General features: G+C 42.6%; 1 long non-coding RNA gene across 1 annotated transcript in view; it reads left to right on the plus strand.

Moving 5' to 3' along the window:
- The first annotated feature begins 1,556 nt into the window (after positions 1 to 1,556).
- LOC140908347 (uncharacterized) overlaps positions 1,557 to 22,520 on the plus strand; it is a 63,928-nt gene continuing 42,964 nt past the window's right edge. Inside the window, exons 1-3 of the long non-coding RNA XR_012157841.1 lie at positions 1,557 to 1,614; positions 6,831 to 6,892; positions 8,632 to 8,708. This is a non-coding gene — a long non-coding RNA (uncharacterized LOC140908347). The remainder of the gene's footprint in view (positions 1,615 to 6,830; positions 6,893 to 8,631; positions 8,709 to 22,520) is intronic.

Consider the following 22,520-nt stretch of genomic DNA (forward strand, 5'->3'; position numbering starts at 1 on the left):
AGGAGTTAAAAGTAGCTTTTGCACAAATTAACATTACAGAATTTGGAGAGAATTAAAGTCAGGGGCAGTAGAAATGTTAAAGAGTGAAAGTGTTTTAGGAAGAGAATGCTTGGTTTGATACGAAAACCTGGTTTATGGCAGTACAACTCAGTACAGTCTTGCCCAGTGGAACTCTGGTAGTTAAACCAATTATGGCACCCCTATCTATGTGTTTGTCCCCAAGAGCCTTTACAGCCATTTTGAAGGAAAATGGGCCTTTTCTCTGGAGGAATGGTTTGTAAATAATTAGTTGTAAATGACCTCTGTAGGCATTTGACTATGGACAATTTAGTCAAAATCTCTAAAAGGACATAAGAGGTTTCCATTTGAACTTGACTGTCTCTGAATGTACAAGTAGGGAATGTAATCTGGGTACAGTTGTGTAAACTATAATTAGAGCAACACAAGGGTTGTTGAGAAAAATATTTAAACACATTGGTGTAATTATGCAGGGTTTTAAAAGACCTAAACAAACACTCTTGGCTTCTAAAACCCCATTTTATATGTCTAAAATGAACTGGCCTTTAAAAGATTCCACTAAAAATCCATTTGAATCTTTCATTCAAAGTTGCAAAAACTGATGGACACTTTTTTGAGCAGCTGCGAAAGTTATCCGGTAGTGTTTGCTAAATTCTTCCCCCCGCCTCGCAAGCCAAAAACAAGTAGCTGGTGTTATCTGGCTTTGAGATGATGTTTTTTCATGAAGTTCAACGTTTTTTTCCAATAAGGACTAGAGGACATGGTTGTGGCTGTGGCAGGGATGGACAGAACCAGGACAGAAGGAAGAGACTCTGGATCCTTTCATAGTAATGAAACAGCAGCTAAAAGAGTGGCAGGACTAAAATGAAAAATTAAAGAGACAGTGCACATCTGGAGCAATAGCAAGGGGAGGGAGGGGGTCACAAGAGTAGCAATTTTAGGAACACCAAGCCTTAAAGTGTCTCTGAGGGCTTGTCTACATTACCCTTAGGATCGACGGGCAGCGATTGATCCAGCGGGGGTCGATTTATCGTGTCTACTCTAGACACGATAAATCGACCACCGAGCACTCTCCCATCAACTCTGGTACTCCACCAGAGTGAGAGGTGCAGGTGGAGTTGACAGGAGAGCGTCAGCTGTCAACTTACTGCAGTGAAGACACTGCGGTGAGTAGATCTAAGTATGTCGACTTCGGCTATGTTATTCACATAGTTGAAGTTGTGTAACTGAGATCGATTCCCCCCATCCCTCCTCCGCCAGTGTAGATCAGGCCTCAGTGATTAGACAGTCACTTTGATAGAAGTACATGGAGACTCTAAGTACAAAACAAACAGCTACACTTCATGTGACAATTAGTATGGCTAACATGATTTTTTGGTAAATCAAGGGTAAGAGTTGCATTATGGAAGGAAGGCACATTCCCTTGGAATGTGTAGCGTATACTGTAAAAGGGGTAAAGCAAATGTAAAGGCAAATGTAAATGTAAAATGTATAGAGGTTCCAAAGAGAAGCCACAATGAGTTGTGTTTTCTTTTTTCAGAGGGCTGTGTGCTTTGGAAGTGGAAAACAACCCAGCACCAAGAAAGATCAGTGAATGTAAGAAATGGAGCTTAACCATTAACACGCATCTACAAAAGTTCTGTTTAACTGTAGTGTAAAGTAAATGTTATTAGGAAGTAAAAGCTTATATGATAGTGTTTTGTAAATAGAAATAATGTAAGATGCTTTGGGAACATAACCAAGTATTTCAGCAGAAGTACTGCATCCATTACATGAGCACGCGTTTTAGCCAGAATTAGCATCTGGAGTATTATATTTTAAAAATCAACAAAGCAAAGAATGTGTTGATACAGAGTGTAACTATTTTATATGTATAATATTGTAAATGATTTTTAAATGTACAAGATAAAGGTAATGAAAGGTAAAAGGCAAAAACAATGATACGTGCAGTATATAACATATTTCCCATATAAAGTAAAAGAGGCCTCAAGTGACATAGAACAAAGAGATTTGCCTTCTTTTATCACCACAGAAAAGTTAATAGCCAGGGTCCAATACCATGAAGTTCCATGCAAAAAGCACTACAACTCATCTGGTGTGGAAGAAGTTTGTTTTCTGTCCTCAAATACAGTTGCAAGACAATGCAAGGTCTGGAAAGCTACAGACTTGAACTACTGTTTTCACCTGGGGACATTTACATGTGCAGATGTAACGTCTTACTGTACAGAGTTGCCAGCACATGGGTTCACTCTGGGAGAACAGTCTCCAGATTGCACAGTTTGGTTGAGACACTGGGAAGTTGGTAAAGTAACGCTGCCTATGCTGGTGATGACAAGTATTGTGTGGTGGCTGAGGAGGACCACAGCTAGTATGGACTCAGGGAATGTTATTTTAATTGGCCTGTGTTCTGTGTCACACCCAAATTTCCTGTGGTGATAAATGGAAATATTTTTATATTTTGTAACAGTTTTTCCATAATGTAATTAAAATGACAGTAAAATTAAAACCAAAGGATGCTTTTACGGCAGAGAAAGCTTATAATGAGGGATTATACGCTGGTGGGCTGTACAAGAAGAGGTGAGCTTGCACCCTTCCCCCTCCCCCAGTTTGTACTTTCAGCCTAATATTAATGGTGGACGATTGTTCAAATAATTACAACTACTGTGGTGCTGGGCATGTGTTGCTAGGTAATAAACTTGAAAAGAAGAGCAAAGAAACACTGGAATAGGATACTATCATAAAAAAAACCCCAAGAAAATAAAAGAAGTGGAAATGTAGGCCTGGCTTGACGTAAGTAACTTGCCTCATTTCTTAGTGGCTTGACAAACAGTATGCTGGAGTCATGGAGTCTGCACTCACTAAGATAAGCAGCAACACCCAGATGGTAGGAACTCGTCGTCGTGGGCTATCCCTCGATACAAGGATTATGTCTGCCACGGGGAAGAGTCACTGATGAGACTTAAAATGGCTGAGGAGTCCAATCGGTGCTCTACAGGTTTTTCTACATACGTGACAGGTGGTTGCTTGGAGAGAGCAGAATTGCTGGCTGGGATGCTGTACACTTTCCTTCATCCCCTGTCATTTCTCAGCCTCTTGAATAAGGCAATTATCTTCAAAACGGGCTGAGGCTTGATATATGATGTGATGCCATTGCAGTCTACTGCCAGTCAGCTCTTCCCAATTCATGGGGGTCAATGCCTCCCTTCTTAAGATATACTTGAGTGTCCTTGGAGCATTTCCTCTGTCTCCTGTGAGTCCTGTTACCATGACTAAGTTGAAAAAAAGAGGACTTGCTTTGGAAGACAGGTATCAGCCATCCACACACAGTGACCAGCCCAGCGAAGTTGGTGTTTCAGTATCTTTGCCTCAACACTGGTGATGTTAGCTTCAGAGGGAACACTGGCATTGCGGTGACAGTCTTCTCATCTGATATAGAGAATCTTTCTAAGACAGTGATGGTGGTACCACTCCAGATGCTTATGATGGCTTTGGTATGTCCCCCATGTCTCGCACCCAGAAAAAGGAGTTGGGATGACTACTGCATTCCAGACCAGGATCTTAGTTTTCATCTGCAGATCTGTCAATAAAGACACAACAGAGCAACTTTCTGTCACAACTGATCCTATGTTTGATCTCCACATCAAGATTGGTTGTCTAGGAGAGGTGGCTACCAGGTAAAGGAAATGCTCAACATTTTCCAGGGGTTCACCACTGATGATAATTTGTGGGAGAAGGGGGGCAACTTGTCATGGGGCAGGCTGATAAAGCACCTTAGTTTTCCCAATGTTGAGGGAAAGCCCCAGGCTATGATAGGCGCCCAAGAAAAGATCTAGGGTGGACTGCAAGTCAGCCTTGCTGCGAGCAAGGACAGCACAGTCGTCAGCATACTGAAGGTCAGTAATAACAGTCCTGGTGACCTTAGTTTTAGAACAAAGACACCTCAGGTTGAAGAGCTGGCCATCCATGCACTACTCAATCTCAATACCAGAAGAAAGGTGGTCATGAATAAGATTCAAAATCGGAGCAAGACCGATGGAAAACAGGGTTTGGGCAATAACACAGGACTATGGACAAGTTAAACCTGGACTCTAATGATCAGGTTCTACATGAAGAGCATAAGGACAGAGCAAAGTAACCAAGCCAATCAAAAAATATGTGGTGTAATGTATAGCAAATGTAATGTAATGTAGTGTGTAAATGCATATAAAGGAAGAGCTTTGCTGTGTAACTTTGGATGTGTGAAATGCCCAATACCCAACCCCTATGCTTGAGACCGATCAATTCAATGAAGCTTTACTGTATGCCAAATAAAGGAGCCTGCATGATGAAATCCAGAGTCGAACTGAGTGTTTCAGATCCCAGAGAACTGGATCAAGTGTTGTCCCAGAACTGGACAAGGTGTTCTGGATAAGCCAAGTGGAAAAGGTCTTGGAGGGAATCCCAACACTGTTTAATAGACTTGAGGTGGCTGGTAGTCTAGGTGCGAAGCCAAGAAACCAAGAGAAGTTGACCCTACCCAACTTGGCTTTGAAAAAGGAGGTTATGGTGATTCACCTCTTAACATTTTCTTTACTGTTTTCCTACCTTAAACACCATTTTGAAATCATTTAGAATTTTAATGCTGAATATATTTTAAACTATAGCTGGGTTCAGATAAGTTAAAAATCAGTTTGCCCGCCTGCCCTGGAATTCCTGACAACCTGAGAGTTCATATTCCTTGGCTGGATGTAAATTCTTATTTTCAGTGAATGGATTTTTCTTTTTTTATATGGATGGGCTTCCTCCCGCCCCCACCATCTTTGAAATATTTTTTAGAATTAGAATTAATCTACTACTCTTGAAGGCTGCTGGATTGACAACCCTGGAAACTGAAGTCTTCGATCTCCCACATGGACAGGCAAGCATGAGCAGCCACAGTACGAACATCCCCTGCTGCCTAGTAATGTGTTTCATGCCTGGGGTACAGACAGTGCCTCTTACTGCAAAAGGCTAGAGTGTAGGATTTTTAACTCTGCTTTCAGTCACTCCACTGGGAGCAGAATTAAACCAGCATCGAATCCTTTTGAAAAATCCTACTCAGAATGCATAGGACTGAATCCTCAATTGTACTTAGCAAAATGAGAGGATATCTTATGAATCAGATACCTTATGAAGTGCATATTTTCTGACCCACACAGACAATCTGAGATACACATCCCAACAGACGTACATTATCCATGGGATTGCATGATATGACCCTTAATATCAGTGAGTCTGTAGTACTCGATATACTGTACCATTTTGGGCTTTGGTTTCCCCCCCCCCCCCGACCCGCAAACCCACTCTCCTGTTCTGTGCTGGAAATGGCCCACCTTGATTATCATACACATTGTAAGGAGAGTGATCACTTTACATAAGCTATTACCAGCAGGAGAGTGGGGTGGGGGGAGAGAAAACCTTTTGTAGTGATAAACACCCATTTTTTCATGATTTGTGTGTATAAAAACAAACATCTTCTGTATTTTCCACAGTATGCATCCGATGAAGTGAGCTGTAGCTCACGAAAGCTTATGCTCAAATAAATTGGTTAGTCTCTAAAGTCCTCCTTTAAATATAACAGGGATCAACTCAACATCACTCATGTTTTACACGCACATTGATTTGGGAGTAAAGGAAAAGCAGTGCAAGCCCATACTGTGCAAGTGTCACTATACATAATGGCAGATGCACCTCAGTTCAGACCTGCAATTGCCTCTGTGGTCTGTGCAATGGGCCTTAGTTTATGCGTAAGGGGGTGGTTGATTTCATTATACCATCTATTCCAACTTCAGTTACAGACTGGGATAAAACCCGCTGAAAAAATGGTAATCTGTTGGTGACCAAGCAAAGCAAGCTCCGCTCTTCAAAAAATGAAAAGATAGTACATTAACCTCCTATGCAACTCCCTCATTCTTGCTCAGCTGTTTGCTTCCTCTTTACATTGTCCCTCTTCCAGATCTAACTTTTGTGAGTTTTGTGATCCTTTTTTAACCCCTCACATGATTTCCTTATTTTGTCTATTGGTCTGTGAACGTTGTGTTGATGTATATAGGTATTATCAGTGCTGGTGATCTGGTCTTCCATGCATCTGTGTGCTGACCATTTTTATCTTTCCCCCTCATAGTCATCCCGACTGGGTCTAGCACTGTTATTTATTTGGCCTAAGATACAAGTCTGCCAATGCTATTGGTTATGCCCAGTATTCCTGATGCTGATGTGTAGCCATAAGGGGATAAAATTTCTGCCTCGATGGCATGAGACATTCTACCAGGAGTCAAACTACTCAGCCATGTAGAAGGTATATTAGCTGATGGTTCAAAGCCACTCTCTTCTGAAGGTTAGGGATGTCCAGGCTACAAACCACATAAGGTATTAGCTTCACTAAGAAGAATACAAATATTGGTATTTACATAATGCCTTTTCAGCTGAGATTTCAAGTACTTTACAGAAATTATTTAGGTTGTTGGTCCCTGCCCCAAAGAGACCTATTTTTTGTTCTACACAAACCTCTTCTAGTCATCTTACACGGTCAGCACCTTTCTCCATCCATGTGTTGAAAACAGGTTTCTAACTGAACCAGACAGCTCTGCTCCTGTCCCTCCTCCGTTCTTTCCTTTCATCTTGTTTAAACCTTTCTCTTCTGACAGCGCTCACTGTACAGCATTTTTGGCTTCCAGTGAGACTGACACCAAAGAACCATCCCACAGGAGGTAATCATGTATTGAGCAGCTAATGCCTCCAGCTCAGAGCACAGGAGTGTCTCTCCCTTGACTCACTGGTGTTTCTCTTATCAGGAAGCAAGAAAACAATGTCATCCAACTGGGACACCCACCGAGTGCACTGCCGCATTGGAGTGGTAAGTGAGTGGAAGTTCATGTTATACTATACTGTTAGACAATTTAAGACAAAACAGTGATTTTTCTTAACTGTTTAAGTGCAGCATTTGGTGTGTATATGCATGCTTTAAAAGAAAAAATGTTCAGTACCTTATTGAACATCTGTAGTAAACTTTCTCTGCATATGGCACTGGATAATGGCCAATGAGAGATTCCAAATGCCCGGCAAATCATTAATTCACTGCAAGAACAAGAGATGCAGAGATAAGCTCCTGCTTCATGTATTCCTCTATAAAACAACTTTACTTACAATCATTTAGCTTTCATGACAGTTAACCTACTTGCATTTCTCATGTGTAAATGCTCAGTCTTCATTACACTTGGCACAAAGAAATGGGTACATGCCAAACCAAGCCTTCCCAAGGGAGAGAAAAAAAGTTTTCTTTTACCATCTACAATATGTATCTGTTTGTCAGAGCTATAATAGTACTTTGCATTAGAGAAGAATTCATGGCTAATGTACAGTAAGAGCACTCCTCACTAAAACCTTTCAGCTGCTAGCACACAATATTCTAAGAAATGCAAACTGATTAAAAATTTTTATAACACATTGTTATAACTTCCCATTGTGTAGATTATGTTGTAGCACTCTCCTAAAAAGCATGGCAAAGCAAAATATTTCCTTATGGCTTTAGCAATCATACACACATCTTTAAAACATCCTGGGCCAAATTCTCTGACACATTCTCTATAAGGTGGTGAAGCACCATTGACTTGAATAGAGCTGTACTGATTTATGTCAGCAAAGAATTTGGCCCCATGATTCAAATCTGTCTGTATACCAGGTTGCTTATCAGCACTTGTTACTTGAGTTTAAACATTTCTCATCTTTTCAAGCAGGCCACACACGTAGCATTGGCTGGTAGATCTGAACTCTAGTCCTTTCTTAATAGCAGGACATGCTTTCCTTTTTCAGATTGTGCAGCAATGCACTCCTCTCCTGTGGCCATCTCTGTTGTTACCTCCATAATTGTCTTCACCACCTCCCTAATACCTCTCCAGAGCTCAGTAGACTCTCTGCCTCCAGCCCCGGTTTTGCTGTCTATCACATTTATATTTCATAATGTAGAGACTTGTTCACTTATACCAGTGTAAATCAGGAGGAACTCTGCTGAAGTCAATGTTGCTACAATGGTGTAAGTAAGAGAAGACTCAGATGTGGCAAACTTAACAAAATTATGGAACACAAGTTATTAAGATCAACACATTTCCTGTCTAGTCTGGTTTCCTCTCTACTTTCAACTAATCAGGCGTTCTATTTGTTTCCTTCTGTCTTTTATCTCCTCTTACCCATTCTACTACCTCCTTAAACTCTGGGGGGAAGTGGGAAAGTTAAGACAAAGAAGTGTTCTGCGAGCACGGAGAATCATGGTCATTCTGTTCTGCCGTGGAAGCAAGTTTCACAGTCACAGGCCAACTTCAGAAAAAAACTCAGTCTCCAATCTTGTAATTCAACATATCCACAGTTCCTGAGGAATGTATCTGTTAAGGGACATCATTGCTTCAAAAAGAGAGAGAGAGATTAGATTAGATGGCTAAATAGCTAGATGGATCGGGAGGTGGGGAGTGGGGAGAAAGGCAGTGACCTTCCCTTGTTATTTCCTTCCTTATCTAACACCCTGTCTCTGTACCCCCTCTTCCTCCTGTGCACACATCCATTGGCCACTGGCGAAACACAATTTTGATGGTGTTTTGGAAGATGAAGTACATCCAAGGAGCCTGGCGCATAAGGGATGATTGCAAGGCATGAAACATCCAAACTACAACTTGGATCAGGTACTGTTGCACCATAGACAGACAAATAGTTTGGTTCAGTTCAACAAACCAAAATATTTCAAATCAGGTCAAAGCAACTTGAAACAAAGCATTTAGTTTACAGTTTCTTGGTGGAATACTGGAAAATTTTGGCAAATTTGAAATTTTCCTGTGAAAAAAATTGATTTTGCCAAAATTTGCATGTCCCCACTCCCAGAAAAAAACTGATAGAAAATTCTCAATCAGATCTGGTATTTTCTAGGCCTTTGTAGCATTTTTTAAAAACCAGATGTCATGTCAATGAGAAAGGGGACCCCATTCATTTAATTAGAACTTTTTGTATTTCCCCGTCCCCACCGAGTTTCACATCTTGAGAGGCTTTGGAGCAGGCAGGGAGAGGAGTGAGTTTGCAGTTGCTATTTTGTTCTGGTGATTTAATTTAAGCAGCAGTGAAAACTCAAATCAAATTTAATTTGTAAGAGTGTCAGTGGCGGAGACAGACCTGAAGGAAAACATTCCTTTCTGCACTGCCAACTTCACTGGGGATTTTCCTTCTGTGCTCTAAGCTAGTCTTTTTATAACTGCTCCTCCAGTTTGAAACATATAAGGACCTCGACTGAAAGGAATTTATTAAAAATCTTGGCAATCTGCTGTATGTCATTAAACTTCACATTTTGTTATAATACATTTTACTAATTTGCATATGATGCGTTTGATTTAGTAGTTCATACACCCTGTGCCAAAAACAATAGGAAAGGGCTAAAAAATTCCAGCTTGTTGACTTGGGTAATAATTTGATTTAGCCTTTCCTGTTTGGTAAGTTTACACGAACAGTATTAAAATCTATAACAGTGTCACTCAGGCAATAATGGAGTCCCCGTCAGACCACACTAACATACCTCAGGGCTCTAAGGAGGTCAAGCATTAACCACTTGGACTAGCAGCCTTGGTTCTGATAAAGATGTGGGTTTGTGACTAAGGCCTGGTCTGCACTCAAAAGTCGCACCAGTTTAACTGAAATCATATTTTAAAAAATCCATTTAATTAAATCAGTGCAACTCCCCACATGGACACACATGAATATGTTTATGGTTCATATCAATTGAGCTGGACTTGTGTGTGTAGATAAAGCCTTAGAGGATGTTACAATGGTGGTCATTTTAAAAGTCAGCATTTCCCAAGAGATAGCAGGTCCAGGGACTCCATTTACAGGGCTTGGGGAGGGAAGAGTGATTCTAATGCCAGGCCTTTTAAAGAAGGTCACCAATACAGTAGAGTGAATACAGCAAGGTATTTTCTTTTTGCTAAAATGTAAAAATGAATTTGCGTAACTTATACTCATCCCCTTTTGACTTCGCTGAGCAATCCAGTCTGGCAAGGAGTGAACGTCTACTCTCAAATACTCAGGAATTTTAAATTTGCAATCAAATATATTTGTACTAAATATCTTTTTAAAAAAATTGCATCACAAGTTATACTGTTAACGGGAAATTTAGAAACTGTTTATACAGGGAAAATGAAGAATTCAGAGATGTTTTAATAAATGGTCGATCAATTGTCATAGAATCTAAGAGGTTTATTATAAACATAGAAGTACACCAGGAGAAGGTGCTATAGAAACAGCTATGGCATATGCTGCTCATGTCTTATAACACCTATGCATCATTTATTAACTCTTTATTCACTCTTTATAAATGTACCCTTAATAGAAGGCTGACCAGAATCTCTTTGCAGGTGGGTGAAGTGTAGGGAGGAGACAGGGACAGAGAGAGATAAATAAATGCGAGTTGCAGTATAGGGAGAGAGACCAGCAGTAGAGTGGGGTCCCACAGCAGCTGGTATGTGATTTAGCAGGATTTCTGACTTATATCAGGGGCTCAGGGGCCATTCACTTGCCAGGAATCTAATGGTGTGATTCGACAGGCTATCACATGCCAGCACTGAGTCCACCTCCAACTTTGGCACCATGATTTGCACACCAAATACTTCTACCATGTGAAAGAGAGGAGGAGATGGCACAGCCTCAGAAGTGAGGCTGTCACCAGGCAACAGATGCTGGGAAGGGGGCCTAGAAATCAGCAGCAAGGGAGGGAAGGGGCAGGAAGGGGATGTGGAGGCCTTTCCAACTGCCTTTGATGGCAGTCTGTCACACCTGGGTATTGCTGTTTGCTGCTGGATGACTGTTCTTGGAGTGGGTTTCGGCTGAGAAGGTGGCTGCCTTGGGTCAGCAGTGGGACCTGACCCATAGTCAGCTGGATTTCATCACGGACCATGAGACCGAGATGCTGCCTTGTACCAGTACTCCTGCTGGGCCAAGTGAGGCAGGTTCTGCTGCCATCATCACTGTCAAGTGCTGGTCACCCGTACAGCCCCCGGCAGCCCAAACACCTGGGCTCTACCTGCAACAAAAGTCAAACAAAACCAGCGGAAAGTGGGGGCATAACTCCTTTTACAGCAAGGGTGGGGCACTATTAACACAGCAGAGAGAAAGGTTCCTGAAATCCTACACCAGTGTCCTGCCACAGAGGCAATTAAATGAGTCACACCAGGAGCTGCTTGTGCCTTTCCCAACTAGGTATGCATTCATGAATGCAGTTATTTTCAGGCAGCCACTTAATTATGACTTATATGACATTTATCTGTAATTTCCTGTATATTCTATTACTAAACGACATATTTAATTGTGTACTTACCTGCAGTTATACCTTTGAAACACAGATGTACAGTAATAAATAAGAGTGCAGCGCACTAAATACATCACACTTGGAATATCTTACATTTTACTAGTAGCATCAAATTACACCCTGTTCCTGAGACCCTGAAAGCCTCAGTCACGTCTTCAAGTCCCTTTTCTGATTATGGGTCTACTCCAGATTTCACTGATATCAACAGGAGCCTTTCATCTGATTTCACTCTGGGCTGGATCAGGCGCCTTAAGTATGCTCACCAGTCAGGGAAGAGAAACAATGCCATGTGATTTATGTGACCAGGCACACCTGAGCGACACAGCCTAGCTTGGGAGCATTGAATAATCACATAACTGCAGCAATCAAGCCCTCACAAAACAGCGTGTGGAGTCAATCTGAAGGAGCAAACTCAGGGGAGTCAGGTGGTGCTGTGGGACATGCCACAAAGAGAAAACAAGGCACAAATCAGTGAGTAAAAACTGCAATTTATTTGCCCAGCTCTATACGAAAACCGAAAACCACCACCTTTGCGGCTTGTCTGTGTTAGTGGCATTACGCAGCCACATGAGCACTACAGCAAGAAAAAATATGCTACAGGCCTCTAGGCTCTCCTCACTATGTGGCTAAGAGGGGAGTACAGGAGCAGGAATTAGGACACATAGGGAGAGGAACTGGCAGACCATGCTCCCTGCGTCCCACCCAAGCCCAAAGATGCTCCTATCTAACGCAGGTACTTATCTGGCCCCCATCACCCTAGTGTTTGCATGCCACACAATCCTTAATGTATTTTTCCTCACAACACCCCTGTGAAATAGGACTGTGCTATTATCCCCATTTCACTGATGAGGAAATGAGGCATGGAGAGACTAAGTTCCAGATTTTTAAGGCTACTTGGGCATTTGCTATGCTCAGCATTGCAATGCATGACTGACTGAGGAAACCTGAGCTCATATTCAAAAGGGATTGAGGTGCCAAGATCTCATTGAGAATTGATGGGATTTATGCTCTTAAACTACTCAATCTCTTTCCTCAGCCCACCTGCCCTAGGCCCCCAGGAGCTGCACTGACCCCTGAGCTACTCCACCCCCTCCCAGAACGCCACCCCAAAAGTGTGAAGCTTCTGGTTTACAGTTTAACTCTTTCAGGGGCATGAAGCAGCTGTGAAGCACCCAACACACTCTCTCAAAGGTTAATACTCTGTTACTGAATCACCCAAAGCACGAAAGAGTACGGATCATACAAAAACAACAAACATCTGCAACATTCCTCTTGAGTTTACCCTTCCCTTGTGAGTCCTGGGGGGGACCATCTGTCTCATGCAGGCTGCTCCAGGCTGGGTGACCGACCCCACTCCTGGGGACCTTACCTAGCTTGTGTGACCGTGCTCTCTCCTGCCCCTCATTTTCTCTCCCTGCCTGGCTCCCTCCATTCCTGTGTGGCTCGCGATTTAAACTCCTCTTGCTGCCACTGTTCTGTCTTTTGGGTAGCTTTCCACTGCTCCTGCCTCCTCCCCTCCCTTCCCAGAAGTCGGCTACATTGGTTTCCTAAGGATGCAGCTCATCCGTAGCTGAGGTGTTGACACCTGACGAGGGTCCCTGAATCCCAAGAACCACCCCACTGTACGTTGGGCCTGGTGTGTACCTGCTCCCGCACTGGTGGAGTCACATGGACAAAGGCACCCATGACGCAGCACGCCATCAACTTCTCAATATCATCCAGAATTCTCAAATTGTAGAGACAAAGCCCCAAGTCACCACCCTGGCCACCGCACATAATCCAGCCCTGCACAAAGGAGTCAATGCCGGTAAAACCTGCTACTCGACTGCACAGGGGGAAGAGGGAGGTAGACGCTTAATGGCGGCAGAACTCCAGCAGAATGGAGCAGCGTTGTGAGACAGGTCTTTTGAGTAGAGGACCCCAGCCCTAGGGGGATGAGCCCAATTGCCTTGACCATCTGTACAATTTGGGGACAGCCGCCAGACCCCTGCTCCATAAAAACAATCACTGCTCCCCTCTAAAGAGAGCTCCAGCTGTCTCCCTTCACTGCTTGAGAAGCTTATGGAACAGCACAAAGCTTCCGGGAGGTGCGCAGTACGGCAAAAAGCAGGCCTACATCACTGGGGGCAAGTCTTAAGTCCATGCAGAAGTGCACAGAAGGGTCTGCAAGATTTCTGTGCTCCAGCGCAAATGTGCGGAAGTTAAGCATTAGGGGCTTGATCCGAAGTCAATGAAGAGACTTCAGTGAATGACTTCAGTGGTCTTTACATCAGGCCTTCATTATAATGCTCTTCAATGAGTAGCAGTAAAGCTCAAGCCCAATGCAGACCCACTCTCTTGTTCTAAATATTGGGGTGTGGGTTAGCCAGGCAGAGAGTGGGTGTGCCTGAGGAATCATGGGCTGAAGTGTGACACTGAGCATGCAGGAGGCAGGTCGCTGAATACCGCTCTCTGAGCACCACTCTCCTTAAAGCAGTTTATATCCCCACTGCCTTTTCTTTCCTCCTTGCTATTTACCTTGTGCAACACTGTGCATTAGTGCTGTATTGGGAAAAAGCCCCCAACAGGTTCCTCTCTTACTTTCACTTAACCTTCCGTTTACAATGGCCCATCAAGAAATGAGACATGACATTAGTGCTACCAGGCACTTTATCAATCACAGGCGGCTCTAACTTGGAAAAGAAAACTTCATGTGGAAGCAAAAATGACAAAACACATTAAAGGGGAAGGCAGAAAAGTACACAGATGAATACCTACCCAGGCAAAGTTGATCCAGAGAGCGATTGTGTGACCTTCAAGGTTCAAAATGAACATCAAGCTAAAGTCACTTATTGGAGCTTCTTTTGTTTCCCTTCCTGCTTGATGACTCTGTTTACTGCTTAAATGCAAATTAAGCAGAACTCACATTCCTTTGTTTGAGACAGACCTGTTTGCCAATCACATGTGTTAATTACAACATACAGTGGAATCTTGTGACTTCACAGACAATGTTGCCACACACGTTCTATCAGGACAATAATGACCAGTAAATAATGGGTTTTCAAATGATCCCTCACAAGACATACTTCGTACAAAGATTATTATAATAGTCTGTCGGGTGTAGACACGGGGGCATCATTCTGTCACAGGCTGTTCTGCATCTCACAGACTCAGACCCTTAAGGGTTCTTATGCTACTACAGAATGCAACAGAGATAATTAGTTTTCACTAGCTTAAAGTAGGGCAGGACTTTGCAGACAGACTAATTTCTACAGTTGTCAAGGAAGATTTCTTATCTAAATCCAAGAAAAAGCTTTGGAATAAATAGTTCTACTCCAAGCATCTGCGATAGCTACTACCAGCACGTATTCAAAGTGCATCCTCAGTGCACATGATGGCTTTGTTACACATCGGGCATTAGTTTAATGCTGCTAGCACTGAGCATCTCACTTATGAGGTATGGGGGAACCCACCGAAATTTGGAAAATATCCCAGATTTTACATCTGTTGTTCTAACTCACCATAGAGAGACTACAGCTGAAAAAAGAGAACATGAGGGGAAAAAATGAATGCAAACTGCTGGAAAATTGTGGGTAATTCATCCCAAAATTTCTCACTGGCCAGCCAGCAGAAAAGAAATTACAGTGAACAGCCCCTGGCCAAATCGCAAATCTGTACATGAGCTGATGCAGATCTCTCTGCAGAACATGCCACACCACAGAGAAAGAAAAACAATTAAGAAATAAAGTTTGCAACCCTGTTCCTTTATCTCCATTTCACCTACCACAACACTTCCCTCCCTCTTAACCATGTTCTGGCAGAGATGCTGTGGGAATGTTTTTGTTTGTAAATACAAATTTGTTCAAGTGGATGTGGACATTTTGGTCAGTTAGAAGGTGGAATTAATGGAGAACTTTCAGGATCTGTTTCCCCAGGTAGAAAGCTCTTCAACTCCAGCCTCTCTCTTACTGTTGCCAACTCTTGCTGTTTTATCACAAATGGTGTATTATTTGGTGATTTTCTAAAAGCCCCAGTTCTTGCAGATGAATGATTACATGAGAATCTCATTTTTTCTGGTCCAGTGGTTGCAGAGAAAAGCTTGGAAAAATGATCCAGTGCAACTGAAAGACTCAGAAACTCAAAGGCAAATAACTTACCAAAATTTACTATTCAAAAAATTGTTTTTTGGCCAAGTTCAGGATTTTTTGAAGTCTGACTCTGAGTTCTAAATGTTTGGGGTTGGCCATACTGTAGTGAACATAATATAGCAAACCATCCAGACAGACCTGATCAGAATGAATATCTATCTATCTAATCGTCTGCAGAAAGCTGACAAAACCAAAAAAATTGCTTTTTGGGACATTTTGAAATTTGAAAAAAAATGGAACCCAAAGATATTTTTTGACAAATGAAAATTTTGGGGCTGAATCCTGCTGATAACCATCAGTTTTTGGCCAAAAAATTTCAACTTTTGGTTTTCCAGTCAAAAATTTTCAAGGGAAGCAGACTTTTCTGTGAAACTGTTCATTTTATTAAAACTCAATGGTCTATTTAAAAAAAAAGTTTCAGCAGAAAACTTGACCTACTTTCGCCCAGCCTTACATCCACATGCCATTCTCTGGCAGCAGGCAAAGCAGAATTTTTTATCCTCACAACTGATTTTAGAAGGGCTGAGGAGATATGCAGGATTTATGTTCTCCCTATGGACTTGGTTGTCCTTGGCTCCTGTATGGGGGCTCCGGACTGGAGGAAGGGTTCAAGGAGTCTAACTAAGAGCCAGAGACAATTACAAATCATTTCAAAGGAAGCAGGAAGATGGGAGCATGCTAGACCAGTGGTTTTCAACCTGTGGTCTGTGGACCTCTGGTGGTCTATGGACTATGTCTAAAGGTGTGTGAAAGGTTGTTGTTACCATAGAACAGTGGTTTTCAATCTATGGTCTGCAGATCCCTGGGGGTTCGCAGACTGTGTCTGATTTCCAAAGGGGTCTGCACCTTGTCAAGGTTCCTTCCCCACTCTGAACTCTAGGGTACAGATGTGAGGACCTGCATGAAAGACCTCCTAAGCTTATTCTTACAGCTTAGGTTAAAAACTTCCTCAAGGTACAGACTTTGCCTTGTCCTTGAATCCTATGCTGCCACCACCAAGCGTGTTAAACAAAGAACAGGGAAAGAGCCCACTTGGAGATGTCTTTCCCCCAAAATATCCCCCCAAGCCCTACACCCCCTTTCCTGGGGAAGGCTTGATAAAAATCCTCACCAATTTGCATAGGTGAACACAGACCCAAACCCTTGGATCTTAAGAACAATGAAAAAGCAATCAGGTTCTTAAAAGAAGAATTTTAATTAAAGAAAAAGTAAAAGAATCACCTCTGTAAAATCAGGATTGTAAATACCTTACAGGGTAATCAGATTCAAAACATAGAGAATCCCTCTAGGCAAAACCTTAAGTTACAAAAAGACACAAAAACGGGAATATACTTTCCATTCAGCACAACCTATTTTACCAGTCATTTAACAAAAGGAAATCTAACGCATTTCTAGCTAGATTACTTACTAACTTAACAGAAGTTCTGAAGAGCATTCCTGACCTGGTCCCGGCAAAAGCATCACACAGACAGACAGACCCTTTGTTCCCCCCCCTCCAGCTTTGAAAGTATCTTGTCTCCTCATTGGTCATTTTGGTCAGGTGCCAGCGAGGTTATCTTAGCTTCTTACCCCTTTACAGGTGAAGGGGTTTTGCCTCTGGCCAGGATGGATTTTATACTTCTGTATACAGAAAGGTGGTTACCCTTCCCTTTATATTTATGACACACCTCCATTCAAAATTTTTTAGGGGTCTGCAAATGAAAAAAAGGTTGCAAACCACTGTGCTAGACCATCCCAAAGGCTGGTGCACTGTGCTCACTCCTTTTGTGTTTTCTGGAATGCCAACAGGTACATTCTGTCCTGGGACTCTCTCTGATGCAATCTGCACCACCCCCTTATTCAGAGCTGTGTGGCTAAATGCTACAATCTAGTCCTATATATTCCAAGTTGCATTTTGTCTAAATTTCCTAATGAGATGCTACAGTTGCTATAGCAATTCCACTTCAGCTTATTAATAAATGAAGAGTAACAATTAACACAGGGAAAATGAAAACATAAAATATTGATGTTTGACTTTTGTTATTGCTAGTTTTCTTGTTTCTTATTAGCAGTACAAATAATAATGGGGGTGGGGGAAGAATATATACACAGATTCCATTTTGTAAAGGACAGATTGGATTTCTGTCTTGGAGAGCTAATTTACGTAATTAATTCATAATACTAAAAAATGAGCTTCAGATAAAAGCCAAACTTATACGATGGTTTTGTATTGTGTAACCATAAAATGCACTTAGTAAAAGGATTTATCGATCACCTGATAATGAAGGAACAAGAATAAGCTTCCAAAATGCAGCACCCAATCTATATAGACTGATAGGCATAATTGATTCCTTTCAATGGGTAGGTGTTAACGCAGGAAAAGATTCAGTTATCTGAGTAGAGCAGCCTGAATGTTTAGATTGCTATTCAATAACTGCTTTGTATGATACCAGCGGCTAGAGATGTCTGTTTCATATTTTCAATCTTATCTGTCAACAGCTGTGCATAATCCTCCCTGAGTGGATCGATATAAACCAAAGGTATTGCGTTACAGGGGAGTAATTCCTCAGGAAAGGGAGCATGCATTTAAGCCTTCTTTGATAGTATTGATGTTAGTGGGCAAGCTAAAAGCTGGTAATTATCCTTCTCTCCAAAATTGATCATTTAAAAGTTTTCATGGTTTGGCCAAGCCAAAGGAAGAGAAGGCAACTGCCGACATTCCTGAAGCATGTGATAGGCCAGACAGTCCTCAAGATATCAACACTGCATGCCAACAATCTCACAAATTACTTGTTGAACCTCTAAACTTTTCCTAGGAAAAATCCTGTGAAAAGTGGCAATGACCCACACTCACACAGCACTGCTTTAGCCTCTGGCAGAATCCTGACCCCTCAAAATTAGGATTCGGGGAGTCCACACTACAGAGATGGTCTCGTTAGTACTGATGGATGGCCTCTTTATGGATATGTCCAGAGGACAAATATTCAGTCTCATTCTACTTCACCAATCCACAAATTTTGACACACTTGGCCCAGACATATTAGGGACAGCTTACTCCTGGAGACCATACATGTGGGACCCTATAGGGCACAAACTTATTCCCTACAGCTTGGTGAAATTGTAAAGTGCCACAATTCCACCAAAATTAATTTATATATTCTCAAAAAACATGATGTGTGTACCTGTCTATGTTATATTCTTTCACACTGGGTTTTCCTTTACACAGCACCATCCCTGTGAAACAGTGAATCCAGAACAAAAAGCCCCCTAAAGTTTTCTGGCTCTAATAGCTATCGGAACAAGACCACACCTCTTTAGAGAGTAGCTGGTCAAGGCTTGAAAAGATTACTAGAGACTTTTTGAATCACAATATTTCCCTGAGGGCCAGGGGAACAGAAAAAATAAGCTGGAGATAGACAACCCTCCAGACAGGAGAGTCAGAGATGAGAGCTCCTAAAATCATCCTCTGCAGATTCCAAGTCTAAGTGCTACTGCTAGCAAGGACCTTGTGGGGAGAGACTTCAGGACAGGGAGACTGATTGATTCTGCCTTCCTCATTCCAGTCAGGAGCAAGGAAACGGAGAGATCTGGTTAACAGCCAATTGCTGTTTAATTAGAGCAGACTACACAGCCTCACCAGACAGAGATTCAGGGGTTCCTGAGAGATCCTTACCATACTGGTGTTTTGTTCAGCTGATCCACGCATCACTGAAATCTCTTTTCTTTGTCAGTGGGCTCCGTTAGCCATAAGCAAACCAATAAGAAAAGGAGTACTGTGGCACCTTAGAGACTAACCAATTTATTTGAGCATAAGCTTTCGTGAGCTACAGCTCACTTCATCGGATGCATACTGTGGAAAGTTTAGAAGATCTTATTATATACACACAAAGCATGAAAAAATACCTCCTCCCACCCCACTCTCCTGCTGGTAATAGCTTATCTAAAGTGACCACTCTCCTTACAATGTGTATGATAATCAAGTTGGGCCATTTCCAACACAAATCCAGGTTTTCTCACCCTCTCCCCCCGCCCCACACACACACAACCTCACTCTCCTGCTGGTAATAGCTTATCCAAAGTGACCACTCTCCTTACAATGTGTATGAAAATCAAGGTGGGCCATTTCCAGCACAAATCCAGGTTGATTATCATACACATTGTAAGGAGCGTGATCACTTTAGATAAGCTATTACCAGCAGGAGAGTGGGGTGGGAGGAGGTATTGTTTCATGGTCTCTGTGTATATAATGTCTTCTGCAGTTTCCACAGTATGCATCCGATGAAGTGAGCTGTAGCTCACAAAAGCTTATGCTCAAATAAATTGGTTCGTCTCTAACGTGCCACTAGTACTCCTTTTCTTTTTGCGAATACAGACTAACACGGCTGTTACTCTGAAACAAGCAAACCAATGTTTCTGTACTGAATGTATCCTGAATCAACCATTAATAACAACAGCTAATAGTAATATGTAGCATGTATATAACACTTTTCATCCACAGATCTCAAAATACTTTACAAAGGAGGTAAATATCACTGTGCCCATTTTACACATGGGGAAACTGAGGCATGGGGAGAGAAGTGACTTGTGATTTAGGAGATTGGTCATTTGTAAGAAGGATCCATTCAGTGAGGAGTCTTGGAGGAGACAATGGTATTAGTCTATTTGCACTGAATTTATTTAACCGGTGTTTTCCTACCCTTTCCTATCACTATGGTAGTTTAATAAAAGCCAGTGAGGGTGGGCTGTGTACTGCATGTGTTTTCACTATCCAGTTTGTGTCTTTATGTGAGCGATGCTCTTATTCATTTCAGTGGATTGCACTTTGTTTTCCCATGCCATTTCCTAGGCATACTGGGGCCTGCACTCCGTGAATGCAAACTCTTTCCCACATTGCACCTTTTAAAGGTAGGTAATAGATAAACACCAGGAGAGCTCTCCAACCTTTCATGAAACCTAGGTCGCCTGCTTAATGCCTGAGGACTTCTGCCCAGAAAATATCCCACTCGCCCTTGAGGTGAGTGAATGGAGTCCCTGGAGAGTAATGTTCTAGCCAAGATTTTCAAAAGCAGCTAGTGATTTTCAGTGGATACACTGGGATACCTTAAGGGGGGAAAGTGATGTGTGCCCACCTTCTGCAATGAAAGTGCCTTAAGATAGGCACCCAAAATTACCTGTCACTATTGAACATCTTATTCTGCATAAGTGTATTTATTTACATACGCAATGCATCCATCGAGGTGGGTAAAGGTCTAATCTGAATTTCTGTTTGATCGTATGAGTGCAGCCCTTGTTCCACTTCTCCCCAGCTCTGCCTCTTCTTTGTTTATTTCTCTCACTTGCTCTGTCCTCCCTAAATTTACTCTGTAAGTTCTTCAGGGGAAGGCCAGTGTTTTCTACTTGTTTCTTTAAAGTGTGCATCAGAGGCAAGGAAATGATCCACATCCAGGGTGAAACCATTGGGAACTGGAGGAAAAACATTTTCAGTGAAGGGTCTGTTGGCATGAAACATCCTAAGAAATCAGAATAGGCTGTAGCCTGATTGTTTTCATAATTTGGTGCAAAGCCCGTCCTTTTGAAGAAGCCTGCCCAGAGTAACAGAAGCTAAGAGGAACAAAGCAAAGGAGGCAGATGGAGGAGGAGAGGCAAAGATGGAGACCACAAATACCGACTTTCCAATTTGCTGTGTAGTGCTTGACCCCCTGGCTCTGCCCCAGGCCCCTCCCACACTCCACTCCTTCCTCCAAAACCCCACGCTCTCCCAGCCTCTTCCTGCCCCCGCCCCATTCCGCCCCTTCCACTGAGCGCACTGCATCCTCGCTCCTCTCCCCTCGCCCCCAGAGCCTCCTGCAGCTGGTCATGGCGGGCAGGAGGTGCGGAGAGGGATGGGGAGGAGTTTATCAGATGGGCCTGCTGGTGGGCAGGAGGTGCAGGGAGGGAAGAGGGGGAGCTGATAGGGGTGCTGCCACTGGGTGCTCAGCACCCACCATTTTTTCCCACTGGGTGCTCCAGCCCCAGAGCATCCACAGAGTCAGTGCCTATGATGGAGACAGTGTGGGAGGAGAAGGAGAAGAAGAACTCTACATTTACCAGCAGCCCAAGCCCTGAGAGAGCAAGGGAGCATTTTGATTATACTCTATGTCACTCTTAGTTCTATATTTTGGTGCCTCAATTGAGAATCCCTTCCTTCCATTAGTGAGCAATTACTGCCACAAAGAATCCCACTGGCTTCAGTGGAACTACTTGTGTGAGTAACTGCTCACCAGTGGAAATAAAGGACTCACAATTTGGCCCATGGCGACTGGCATACTATAAATACCATAGATCTGATTTAATTGTGATACTCTGAATGCCAGGTCTGGTTGTATTAGCTGGAAACTGTGTCTTTTCATCAATAGAAGTTGATCCAAGAACATAAGAATGGCCATATTGGTCCATCTAGCCCAGTGTCATGTCTTCTGACAGTGGCCAATGTGCTTTAGAGGGAATGAACAAAACAGGGAAATCATCAAGGGATCCATCCCCTATCATTCAATCCCAGTTTCTGGCAGTCGGAGCCTGGGGACACTCAGCACATGGGTTGCATCCCTGATCATTGATGAACCTATCCTCCATGAACTTATCTAATTCTTTTTTGAACCCAGTTATGGTTCTGGTCTTCACAACATCCCCTGGCAATGAGTTCCACAGGCTGTATGTCTGTTGTGTGGGAATAAGTACTTCCTTTTGTTTATTTTAAACCTGCTGCCTATTAAATTTCATTGTGTGACCCCCTGGCTCTTGTTTATGTGAAAGGGCAAATAACACTTATTTACATTCTGCACACTGCTTATGATTTTATAGATCTCCATCAGATGCCCCCTTAGTCATCTCCATTCCAACCTGAAAAGTCCCAGTCATTTTAATCCCTCCTTATATGGAAGCTGTTCCATACCCTTAATCATTTTTGTTGCCCTTCTCTGTACCCCGCAAAATAAACGTGATACTAGTTTCAGTACCTGTTAGCATAGAACTTATTGGTTCCCTTCAGTTTTGCATAGTTCAGT

The sequence above is a fragment of the Lepidochelys kempii genome, chromosome 3 (assembly GCF_965140285.1).
Source record: "Lepidochelys kempii isolate rLepKem1 chromosome 3, rLepKem1.hap1, whole genome shotgun sequence".
NCBI classification, from domain to species: domain Eukaryota; kingdom Metazoa; phylum Chordata; order Testudines; family Cheloniidae; genus Lepidochelys; species Lepidochelys kempii.